We start from the raw sequence: 12,964 nt of genomic DNA on the forward strand, positions 1-12,964 counted from the left end.
GGAGAGTGTTGTCCGGCTGCGTGTCTGCCAGGGGAAGAAGGAGCCAGTGGCGCGGTGGACTGGGCGGGCTGCAAGAATGTGAGTGGGGGGCGGGGTGGGGGTGGGGAAGGGGGGTGCGCGCCCTTTATGACAGGTGGCCGCGCAGTGCGCGCTCCCGGACGTCTGAGGGGACCGCAAGGAGGGACAGACGGACAGGGTGGGAGGGGGGGACACATGAGGAAGGGACCGCAGTGAGGGTAAGGAGAGAGCAAGCAGGAAAGGGAGGGTTGTGGTGGGGAAGAAGGGTAGGGAGGGGAGCGCGTCCAACAAGAACAGCCGTGTTGCAGGAAACAATGGCAGGGGCAATAGCGATGGTGGCAGCCCAGGCAGCCCCACTCTGGGCACCTTTCTGAATGGGCAGAAGCAGCTCTGGAAGCAGAGGGGAGCAGGCAGCGCCCGCAGAGGCTCTGAGCCAAGCAGCCCAGGGAGGAGAAGGGGCAGGAGGAGGAGGAGGAGGAAGAGGAGGAGGAGAAAAGGGGAGGGGAGGAGGGGGCCGAGGCAGGGGGAGAACCCGGGAAGGAAAACCAGTAGCATCAGCAGCAGTCACTGCCGCCGCCACCACAGCAGTCAGTGGCAGTAGCGGCAGTGGCAGCATTTAGCAAGAGCTTTCCCAGCGCTAGCGGCAGTCTCAACCACCCTCTGCCTCTCTCTGTCGCGGACGGCCGCAGCCACCGCGCAGAGCGGGCTCCAGGCGCCGCGCGCGCAGCAGCCCGCGAGCTAGGTCGTCCTGGCGCCAGCGAGCTAGCAGGCGAACGGGCGGGCGAGCGAACGAGCGGGCGAGCGAGCGGCGCGGTGAGAGGAGCGCTGAGCCGGCGGGCGGCGGTGGAAGCTCTGACTTCCCGCGCTGGAGCCCTACAGCTCTGACTCTATCTAGTGCGGCAATGGCGACGGCGGCGGCGACGGCGGCGGCGGCGGCGGAACCTGAGCGAGCGAGCTGAGCGAGGCGCGTCCACCTGGCGGGCCCCGCGCACGGAGCAGAGGCAGAGCCAGAGGCAGTGGCAGAGGCAGCGGCAGCAGTGAGCGGGAGCAGCGGCGGCAGCTCGACCAGCTGCAGCGACGGCGGCAGCCCCAGCCTTGATTGCGGTCGCTACAGCTAGGGACGCCGGCTGCCGGAGCCGCCAGCGACGTGCGCCTCGGGGAGGCTGCCTGCGAGGTGAGTGTGAGCGCTGCCACCCAGCCTGCCCCCTGTCACCCCCCCAGGCCTTCCCGCTGGCTCCCAGGCCGGTGGGCGCGGGGAGGCGGCAGCTGGAGGGGGGGTGGGTGCGAGCAACTGAGCGAGAAGCTTGCGAGAAGCCGAGCCAGGGAAGCCAGCGGGGAGGACGTGTGTATGCGCGCGGATGGAGTGCGTGCGGTGTCTGTGTGCGCCAGGGAGCGAAGCCGGCGGGGCGATGGAACCTGGCTCGACCCGCGAGCGCTGCAATCTAGGAAAGGCCTGTGTGCCGCCGCCGCCGCCGCCGCCGCCGCCGCCGCCGGGGAAGGGGGAGGGGAGGGAGCGGGTCGGGCCGCTCGCTCGCACGCCGCAGGGTAGCAGGAGCCAGCCGAGTGCCACCTCCCTTCAGCTCGGCGACCCTGAGGGGAGCCCCGGCCAGCCGGGGCGCCTGGCACGGCCGAGGCACGCTTTGGAGCGAGCGGGAAAACCCACGCGGTGGCCTCGGCTGGCGTCCCGGGCGAAGGCGCAGAGGTGCGAAGCCCGGGTGCCGACGCCTCCCCCGACCGGCGCTCCCGCGCGCTCAGGGCGCCTCTGGCCACCTCGCAGCGCCACCGCGCCTCCACAGCTCGCAGTACCCAGCCAAAGCCAAAGGCAGCGAGAAGAAGTTAGGGACCCAAGCGAGCCTCGCCCAGCTTGTCACCTTTGCTGAAATTGGCCAGCTGCCCCTTCCCGCTCTCCCAGGCGGTCCGACAGCCGCTGTTCTCCGGGGTTTCTGGAGCCCCCGGCTGCCGTGCCTGCATTCACGCTGTCTCTACTCGGTCCCAGACAGCCGGCGCCCAGGGAAGCCATGGGGCGGCCCCGCAACCGGAAAGTGTGCAGACCGCACAGTTCAGCCCAGGAATCCAGTGGTTTCTGCATGACTGCTCCTGGCTGACTCGTAAGGGACCAAACCACCCGTGCAAGGCTTTTGGTCCTTTTCAAAGTTTAAAAAAAAAAAATCAGTCGAGATCCACATTTTGACACCAGCACTCCAGATTTTTGTCTAGCTTCTGGTAGTATTTTGGAATGACCGAGTCTCATAGTTTGCTTCTGGGCTTTGGCTACTATTAACATGTTGAAATCTGGGCACAACGGCACACTTAGCCGTGTTTTTAACGTTCCATTTTCTAGACTTGTCTGAGAATACACAATAGTGTGTGGGGTTGGCAGGACCCTTTTTTTTAAAAAAATAAAAAAATCTATAAAATACTTTAGTCCTGGGATTTGAAAAACTGTTTTAGTTGGAGAAGCAGAGTGTGCTAACAGTTCCTGGAATGTTTTGCTTGGGGAATAAAAGGTGCTCCAATGGTTTTCTCTGAACTGCAAGAGACCATTTGGGGCTTGTGGGGTGAATCGTACTTCTATCCACATGGGTAGCGTGACCAAACATTTTATTCCCAGCAGTGACGTTCTTAAGGCTGAGAACTTACACTTATTGAAAAATATATTTTTAGAAAGAAACAAAAAAGCCCCAAGTAACTGTCATTTTACATATTAACTAGAAAACCGGCTAATCAAATAAAACTGGCTGAGTGTCTGAAACTCTATCCCGGAGAAATATGTGGCTGTGAATATAATTAACCATCTGTCTAGTGAGCAATTTAAATTTGGGCTGGTACATTTTTATTACAGTCTCTAATTTCTGGAAGACTTGTACATTTTACCCAGCACTAACAACAAAAGCGTATTTGCTTACTAGGTCAAAAATTTACTTCTGTGGTGGTGGGATTTCCCTTCTATCCCCACCCTTATCCCTTATGTAGTCTCCACACTCCTTGACCAGGGAGGTCAAAAGAAACCTCTTGTTTTTTGCAAGTAACATATTTACAATGAGGGAATTCAAAGCAGCTCCGGCAGCTAGTGATTAGACATTTTTGTTTCTTGGAAATACTTTGCAAAATTTTACCTCCCACAGAACCTAGATAGATTGCATGCATTTAAGTTGAAAAGATATAATTTTTTGTGTTCAAATGGGGTAGGGTGATTTAACAAAATTTGTAAGAATTGAGATTTGATTTCATTTACTTCTTTTTTTCTACTTAATTCTTTTTGTAGGTTTCCCCCACGCTTGGCTACTTTTGCTGTCTCCATATCCCCCACACATAAGCTCTCAAAAATCATACCCTTTTGTCCCTTTAGGTACCTTTTTACATTAGCAGTATCAGATCTGTGATTTTTAACAATGTCAAAAAACTGATTTTTTGAAGATCAAACATTCAAAATATGAAAACACAAAAGGATATTATGCATACTTATTTTTTTCTTGTAGTATGATTTTAACTTGAAAGTAATTACCTGAAAAATCTGAAGAGTTTGGGGGGAAAAGATTAGATTTCACAGACTCCAACCAAATAGCTATTGTTAACGTAATTAAAAAGAAGCCCAGATTGATTGTGCAGCAGGCCAGAGAAAGACATTTAAAAGAAGATACTTTTAAAACAAATATTTGCCTAAATTACAGCTCTGATAAATGGGTAACAATTATATAAGCACATGGCAGAATTTGACATATGTCAAGTCTGTTAAATAAATCAGCCTGTTCAATGAATAAATCTTTGATGCATCAATGCTTTTTAACACACACATGTGCACATGCAGGCACACACGTGCAAACCTGTAATCGCCCCATTGCCAAAGTCAAATAACTGCAGAACACTGCTGCTTTCTGTTTTACTCACTGTCTTTCTCCCATCTTTTTCCTTTTTTTTCACAATCTGATTACCTGTTAGCTACCCAGAGAGCAGAGAGAACTAAAGATGTGCTGTCGCTTTGCTTCGCTTGTATTTACGGAGGTAAAAGAGAGAAAGAAAAAGCGATAACGGCTGGATTTCAAACACTCAAAGACAAGCTCATGGAACTCTAACACAGCCATTGTGGAGGTTCTAGTCTCACTCAAGTGTTTGCTTAGGGGAGGGAATGTCTTGACCAAGGAAGCATTGATTGCAGCTTCTCCATTCCTAAATCCAGTACTAGAGTTGTTTTTTTTTTTCTTCTGCAAGCCCCTTCCTTTGTAGTAGGAGATTCTAGTTGGCCTTTGACTGTTATATGTAAACCTTTTATCTGTTGGCACACATGTGGTTAAAATGTTCCTGCTGGCAGGAAGCAAAAGAAAGAGAAAGATCAAAAGGATGATAGGGAAAAGGAATTATTCACTAAGAAGTAAGACATTTGGGGCTTATTTGTTTTTCCCATCTTGGATTTAAACTTTAAATTTCATTTTATTATTTTATTTCCTCCGAAAAGTTGAGCTCTGTAGTTAATAGTTCCTCACCAGAGCACCTTTTCAAACCCAAGGTCACAAGGTTAGACACAAAGAGCTTAGCTGGTTGTCAGGACACTTATCCAGAGCCGAGCCGTTTGAAAACAAAGCAAAGAACCTTGGCCAAGAGCACAACTTCAGACTTCCTTAAGTTCATACCTTCAATACTATCCAGAAAATGTGTTTTCGGGCACAGATGAACATTCCTGTCGTGTCAAACAATGTCAACCTTATGCAGCAGTATGCACGTCACGGCTTAGAGAAGGGGCAGTTAGGGGAAGCGGCCTTTCTAAGGCCAGCTCCAGGTAGAGGCGACAGCCTTTTGTCTCTTCCCTATTTATGCACAGTGATTCACAGACTTTGGCTAAGGAATGTGCCCTTTTTTCCTTTGTAAGTGATATGGTCTAATGTCTTTCCTTTCCTTGCTCTCTAGTAGAAAAGGAGAGCTAGTGTTTGTGTTGTTTCTGTTGCGTTCTATTTCATACCTCTTTTTTCCCATGCTGAAGATGGAGCACAGGACCTCGTATATGCCAAACAAGTACTCTACCACGGAGCTACATTCTCAGCCATTGGTGTTTCTGCTTTTGATTTTAGGTTTGAGACGGGGGTCTTACTTGTAGCCCAGGCTAGTTTTGGACTTGTGATCCTCCGACCTCTGCTTCCTAAATACCATCATTACATACATGTACCACAAAACCTGGATGAATTCTTGAGACCAGCTACTATGCACATGATTATTTTTCTTAAATGACATGCCTGTAGATTCTTATTTCTCTCCATAAGAAGAGTTTGACGTAAGCAATTATGTACCATTTTCTCAAGTACCCTCAAATCCTATTTTAAATGTCAGCTTCTTTCTCCCAGTGCTTTTTTTCAAGTGCCGCACAAACTAGCTTAAGAAAGAAAGTTATCCTGATGTTTATCTGGAGACTGTTTAGAGAACAAAATTTGTACACTGAACCCAAATGTTGTAGTAATTTGACCCACGCTCCATCAAGAACAAGCATAAAGCCAGATGTGGTATAGTACCTCACTCAAGAGGGAGGAGCAAGAAGATGCTGAGTTTGAGGCCAGCTTTGGAAACTGAGTTCAAGGCAATCTTGGGATATATAGTGAGACCCCCGTCTTATTTTTTTTAAAGGAATGGTTTGCATGCAGCCCTATGTTCAATGCTTAGAAACGTCTAAACTGGACATAGTGGTGTAATCCCAGTATTCAAGAAGAAAAGGTAGGAAGACAAGAAGTTTAAAGGCATCCTCCAGTAGATAGTTTGAGATCATCCGGGATACACAAGACTCTTTCCCGTGGAGATGGAGGGAGGGTGATAGAGGGAGGGAAGGGGAGAGAGGGGACTGAAGGAGGAGGAGGAAGATGACAAGGAGGATATCAATTTTATTTGGATGAAATTAAAGTATTTTCTCTATTTGAGATTATCAGTAGGTTAACATATGTTATGGCATGCTTATTTTCTTCCTAAACAATTCTATTAACTTGAGGTATAAGACACCTTTACATTAAGAAACTGTATTTCCTAATTTGAGATGATAATTAACTTGCAAAACTTGGTAGAATAATGAGCTTCAGAGATACAATGACTCTTTAACCTAGTTTATTCAACCTTTGCCAGCTAAGAGGCTGTAGAAGAGCCTCGAAAGGATTGGTGCTTTGTGTCCAACAGAATTGGAATATCCGGTTCAAAGATATCACTACAAAATGGAATTCTTTGTTTGTACTAATGCATGCACTTCACGAGGTACCATCTATACACTGGAGAGTGCCTGTTCTTACTTTCATGAAAGCCTGATAAGAGCTGGGACTGGAGAGAGGCTCAGAGGTTAAGAGCACTGACTGTTTTTCTAGAAGACCGGAGTTTGATGCCCAGCACCTACATGACAATTCATTACCATCCCTAACTCCATTTCCCAACGCATCTGATACACACTTCTGGCCTCCTAGGGCACTAGACATGTACATAGTACACAGACAGACAGAACACCACACCCATGAAGTAAAATACTTAAAAGAAATTTAAGAGATAACAAGGTTAAAGTTTATCAGGAAAACCTTAGGGTTATCCTGACCCCTTCATATAGATGAAGAGAAAGATGTAGTGCTAAGGGAAGAATGGATAAGAGCCAAGATGATTTTTTAAGCTGTCTGCCTCCCAGTCCTAAGCATCTCTGATTGACTTTTATTGCTCTGAGGCTACGGTGAATAAAACTGTGGTTCCCAGTCTAAATATGATCAATCGTGGAATGATTATGTAAACAAGAAGGAAAAAGAAAAGCCAGTTAGGAGTGCTTTTTGTAAATATTTTCAAGCTCCTGTTACTTAGTTGACTATTACCAAATCCGTTGTTAAAACCAGCCTACCTTCAATACCTCAACTAATAACTAGAGCTTGAGAGATTAACCAAAACCAGGAAGAATGGCCCGGGGATTACCTAAAAAGCAAAATTTGAAAGTGAATGTCTGTTTCAGTCCGTGTATCAATAATTAACTTACCATTCTCTCCTCTGAGGTAGCCTAAACTTTGTAGTACTACGGAGGTTTTTTCTGTCTCTTTTCCCAATATTTGCCATTTTTTTTCAGGCACATGTGTGATTTATTAACCCAGGAATCAGTCTCGATGACTTGTCTGAGCAGAAACTCACTTTCTCTTTAGCTATTAAGTAAACAAAGCACATTCGAAAGATATGTTGCCTTACTAAGCAGCGGAGGAGAAAAAGGACCGTCACTATTTAGCCCAGTGGTCGCTTATTGTGGTATGAACTGGTACAAAAATTCGAGGGCCTCCAAGTGTGTGCTCTTCAGAGAACTGCATATTTATATACACATACACAGTATGTGCATACTGTGCATTTCAAGAAGTCCAATCATCCATTGTGAGTTAAAAGCCTCGGCATGACCAGGCAGTGGTTGAGCATGCTTTTAATCCCAGCACTTGGGAGGCAAAAGTAGGTGTATCTCTAAGTTCGAGATTAGCCTGGTCTACAGAGCAAGTACCAAGACATCCAGGGCTGTTACATAGAGAAACCCTGTCTCGAAAAACAAACAAGCAAACAAACAAAAACAAGCGTCTGAACTGCCTTTCCCCAGTTGTTACAGAAATCCTGTTGCATGCCTGTCATGGTCACAGTAGCTTGAAATGAAAGCCATGAAAATGACTCTCAAAAAACAGTATTAGTATACTCATGGTTCATAGCCCTCAGCTACTGTTCCAAATATTTTTCTGATTAACCTTCATAGGCATTTTTATTATGAAAAAGAGCCACTTAATACTCGATTGGGCATTGCTGTTCTTACCCTAAATAAGTTGTTTCATTTCAACAAACCCTAGACTTGTTAACTCGAAAAATCTTAAAAATTATTTTTCATGTACAGGTATGTAAAAATAATTAATGAAAAAAGAAACTGTAGATGTGAAAGAGCAATGGGGGTTTATGGGATGGTTTGGAGGTAGAAAAGGTTGGGGAGAAATGTTATAATTATAATCTCAAAAACAAAAGAAAAAAGATGGAAACAAAAATGTGTTCAGCTTTTACCCTAACAATTTATGCATTAATACATTATATTCCATAAAAGCTCCATCGTGTTCATTTTCCCCTACCCTCTCTCTTTTGTGTTTTTCTGTCTATGTGTTTTACTTAGCCAAAGGGGTTAACCAAAATAGAAAACTATTCTTGGTACCAATTGTTAGGTGTGGTGAAGGGGTCAGAGAGGGAAATGACAGATACGTTCATGAGACCCCTGGGATTCATGGGCCTTTTGGAGTATTAGTCATTGTGGAGTGACTTAAAAGATTTCCTCCTGGAACTCTAATATCATATACTAAATGCAAATCTCTGGAAGCACCACAAAAATAAATATATGCCACAACTGTGCCTTGTAGTTGGAATGGTAATACGTAGAATAAATGTTTGTGGCATTTTGTCTTAGCAGTTTGGAAAGTTAATATAATCTAATACTTGATGGGTCTATTAGTTATCATTTATAGTATATCTCATCAAACATTTTTGAGCATATATTATCTGCTAAGCACTGGGATATTAAAGATAGAGACAGAAAAAGAACAAGATGAATTGTCCTGTCATAGGAAATTAGGTGGTTGTGTCTTTTACCTACCTTTTTTCTAATTCAGTGCATTTTTCTACTGTCTCTGTATACTGTGTCTTTGGAGACTAACTAAAGTTGTCTTAACACAGAAATTCCTCAGCAAATAGATCCAAAACTGGACGGAGACAGGATTGCCAGCTTCTGTGGCATAAATTGTTTCTGTTTTTATATCCTTTGTTTTAATGGGCCCCATTTAATAGAGAGCAACATTTTTCTTTTCCTTGCAATTCTGAGGGAAGATGTTCCATCATTGATTTCATTGGTGATGTAGAATTGCAAATAGCTTTCATCATTATATGTCGATTACCAGAGAACACAGTCTGTACGTGCTGGTGTATTGCAGATGTCATTGTGTATGAGTTTGAATGTATGAGAAGGCCAGAGATGGACATCAAGTGTCTTCATCAATCATTATCCACTTTGTTGTGTTTTAAAATGCAAATTTTAAATTTTATTGAAAATTAAGATTGAAATTAATTTTTTTCTTTGACAGCGTCATACATATATAATGCATTCTGATCATTCTGACCCCTCATCCTGTATTATTTGCTTCCCATCCTTGCTAAGGCCTCTCTGCAAGTCCCTTTCCCACACTTATGTTCGTTTGTTCCCTTTATTTTTTGAGACAGGTCTCTCACGAAACCTGGAGCTTGTCAATTCGCTAAATGGGCTTTGCCAGCAGCTCCCGGGATCCTCATGCCTCCTCTTCTCTTGTGCTGGGATTACTGTGCATAATTTTTTATGTGGATGCTTGGAGATGTAAACTTAGGTCCTCATGACTGTGCAGTAAGCCCTTTTCCAATCGAATGCTCCAATGCCCCAGTATCCCAGTTGTTTATCTTTGAGTTGGTTAGTTTTTAACTCTTGGTGGATAGTTTCATTTTTATACTATGACTACTATTTTTCAATAAATCTTACCCAAAACAGAGTGGTTTAAAATAATATAAATTATTATTCAGTAGTTATGGATGTCAGTAATCTGAACTCCTGTTTCACTCGCTAAAGTCGAGGTGTGAAAATAGCCGCATTCCTTTTGGAGACCACAGGAGGAAACTCTAGTTCCATCCACTTTCTAACTCCTAGATGCTACTTATATTTCATGTCGTGTTGAAGACCTTCCATATTCAAAGCTTCCAGCGGATGATTAAATCCCCACATCTCATCCCTTCAGTCTTGTTTAGAAAAAATCTGCACCTCCAATTTTTGCCCTTCTTCCTCCCCTTTCCACTTGGAAATACCACTATAGTTGTATTGAGTTTGCCTGAATGCACTCTCGCCCCAACTAGTTAGTTGACTTGCCACCTTAATTCTATCTGCAATATTAATTCCTCCTATATCATATAATCTAAATTTTCACAGGTTCTGGCGGGAAGATTTTTGAAGGGCAGTTGGTCTGCCTCTCACAATTAGTTAATTTTGATTTTAATTTTTATTTTGCAATAAATGATAGAATTAATAATAATAAATAATTAATAGAACCAATAGATTGCCAGGAAAGGACAGAGGGGCCTTATGTACCCTTCACCCAGTTTTTCCCATTGTTACATTTTGCATAACCATGGTATAATTTCAACATCACATATTTGGCTTTGAAATAGTGACTGTGTACAGTTCCATGCCTGCCACCATATCACATATGTATATTTGTATAACTACCAACATAATAAAGAACAAGTATTATTTAATCACAAGAGATTTTCTTGTGTTTTACCCATTGTAGTTTTTATACTTTTACTCTGTGCCATATCAAACTTCCATACTCACATTTCTGTTTTCCATATCCATAGTTTCTTTATTCCAACAATATTACATGAATGAAGTCATAGAGATATGAACTTTTCACACAGCATAAAGGCCCAGCTCCACTTGAGCTTTTTTTTTTTAATTGTTTTGTTTAAGAAAGGATCTGACTCAGCAGCCCTGGCTATCCAGCACTTGCTGTGTAGATATCCGCTTGTCTCTGCCTTCTGAGTTCTAGGATTAAAGGTGTGCATCACCAAGCCCAGTCACCCAGTTTGTTTTGTGTATAAGTAATTCATCCTTTCTTGCTATTCAACAGTTTTGTAGATGATTATCACAGTTTAGTTCTTCACCTGTTGAGAGACTTTACTTGTCTACACTTTAGTCTATCAACAACAAAACTGTTGTGAGCATTAATGTACAGGTTTTTTTTGTTTGTTTGTTTTTTCAGGACAGGGTTTCTCTGTAGCTTTGGAGCCTGTCCTGGAACTAGCTCTTGTAAACCAGGCCTTGAGCTAACAGAGATCCATATGCCTCTGCCTCCTGAGTGCTGGGATTAAAGGTATGTGCCACCACCACCACCCAGTTTAATGTACAGGTTTTTGAGAGAACAGAAATTTCCTTTTTCTGTGATAAATTTTTTTGGATAGGATTTCTGTTTTGTATGTAAGTACATGTTTAGTTTCTTAAACTAGAAACTAGTTTTGAACTTTTAAAAATAAACTACCCTAAGTTGGGCATGGTAGCTCATGCCTATAATCTCAACACTTGGAAGCCTGAGATAGGAAGAGCTTGAGCTGGAGAACAACCTGAGTTACATAATAGATTCAAGTCCTGTTTGGGCTGCACAGGAAGAAACTGGTGAGAGAGAGAGAGAGAGAGAGAGAGAGAGAGAGAGAGAGAGAGGAGAAAGAGAGAGAGAGAGAGAGAGAGAGAGAGAGAGAGAGACCATTTTCTAGAGTGCCTGCATGTAACTTATTATAGCGTACTAAGATTGACATTTTGGCTGCTTTAGTAAATTATAAAAATTTTGCCTTCTTTAACTTACTTTACCCTTCCCTATTTATAACATAATGGTTTTAAATATTTCTTCACTATGTATTTATAACTATATCAGATAGTGTTATAATTTTTTGCTCCAGCTGTAAAACTAATTGAGAAAGGTTACCCTTTCTCTTTGTGCTGTTTGTTCTTCCTGAGGTTCTAAGATCATGTCTTTTGCATTTTCCTTTCTGTTTAGAGAACTTTCTTTAACAATTCTTTCAGTGCAGTTTTTCTAGCAAGAAATTCTAATTTTCATCCATTTGAAAATTTCTTTATTGCTCTTTAATTCCCCAAAGTACATTTTCACTGAATCAAGGTTGACAGTTCTTTTATGAATGTGCTTGAGAAATATGTCAGCCCATTCTAGCTTCCATGGATTCTGATGAGAAATCTGCTGTCACTTTAACTATTTTCCCTTGTAGATAAGGTTCCATTTTTCTCTTTACTGCTTTCAAGATTTTAAAACAGTAATGTGGCCATGATGTGCCTTGGCGTGGCATTCTTTGACTTTACTTACTTCGAAATATAGCTGGCTTCTTGAACATGTGGGTTTATGTCTTTTGCAAATTTTAAAACTTTTTAAAATAGTCATCATGGCTTTAAATCCCCGACCCACGTCCTATCATTCTTGGCTTCCTGTGATCACCGGAAACTTTTTACTTTAGTCCTATATTTCCCAGAGGCTCTGGACATTTTCCCCAGCCTAGTCTTTCTTTCTCACTCAGACTCAATGATTCCCATCATCCTATCAAGTCAGTACTTTTCTCAGTACTCTCAATTTTACTATAGAGAAGTTATTGTGTTACTGTAATTCTAAACAAAATTTATTTTATTTTTATTACTTATTTCTCAATTTCTACTGTTTTTCTATATATGCTCTGCTTTTATACTTTGTATTTTCTCTTTGTTCCAAAAGTACTTATAAATGGCAATTGAACCATTTTTGTCACTAGTTTTAAAGTCTTCAGTAATTCTATTTATTTTCATTTTTCTTTCTCCTTTGTTTGGTTTTCAATACATCCCATTTGCAGTTTCCCCTCCCTTCTCTACTCCCAGGTAATTCGGATATCTTAGTCATTTGGGTTTGAACACCAGTTTCCATTCAGTTTGAGATCTTCTGTTTCATAGTGCGAGGATGTTTTTCCTTGCCTTATTGTTTTGTTTTGTCTTTGAGGCAGAGTCCCATACTGTAGTCGAGGCTAGCTTGGAACTCACTATATAACTCCGACTGGCCCAGGATTTATGACAGTCCTCCTGCCTTGACCTTATGAAATTACTGAGCTATGATGATTACTGAGCTTGAGGAATAATTTATTTTATTGTTTTTATTTCTTTTTATTTTACAAGTACACCTGCATGTATGTACACAGCATGTATATTGGTGGCCATGTAAGACAAGCAGCTTCACTCCGACTTCAGATTTTTTAAGTTGTGAAGCTGAAGTTTGCATGACGGTTAACAGTTTCTATTTTGAGTCTCAGAAATGTTCAAGTGAGCTTCCCAGAGCCCCATTATGCATCACTCTGATTCACAGTGATGATTATAAGACAGGCCTTGATCTTTTCTCTTGGATTTCTC

The 12,964-nt window shown here is 42.8% G+C and overlaps 1 protein-coding gene across 1 annotated transcript in view; it reads left to right on the forward strand.

Annotated features, from left to right (window-relative positions):
- Positions 1-1,054: 1,054 nt before the first annotated feature.
- Positions 1,055-12,964, forward strand: part of LOC121442892 (neurite extension and migration factor-like) — a 131,760-nt gene continuing 119,850 nt past the window's right edge. Inside the window, 1 exon segment of the mRNA XM_041644535.1 lies at positions 1,055-1,192. The gene's annotated coding sequence lies outside the window, so the exon portion shown is untranslated.

This window comes from Microtus oregoni, unplaced genomic scaffold (genome assembly GCF_018167655.1).
Source record: "Microtus oregoni isolate MIOR12 unplaced genomic scaffold, Mior012 000097F_ref0000449, whole genome shotgun sequence".
In the NCBI taxonomy this organism is placed as follows: Eukaryota; Metazoa; Chordata; class Mammalia; order Rodentia; family Cricetidae; genus Microtus; species Microtus oregoni.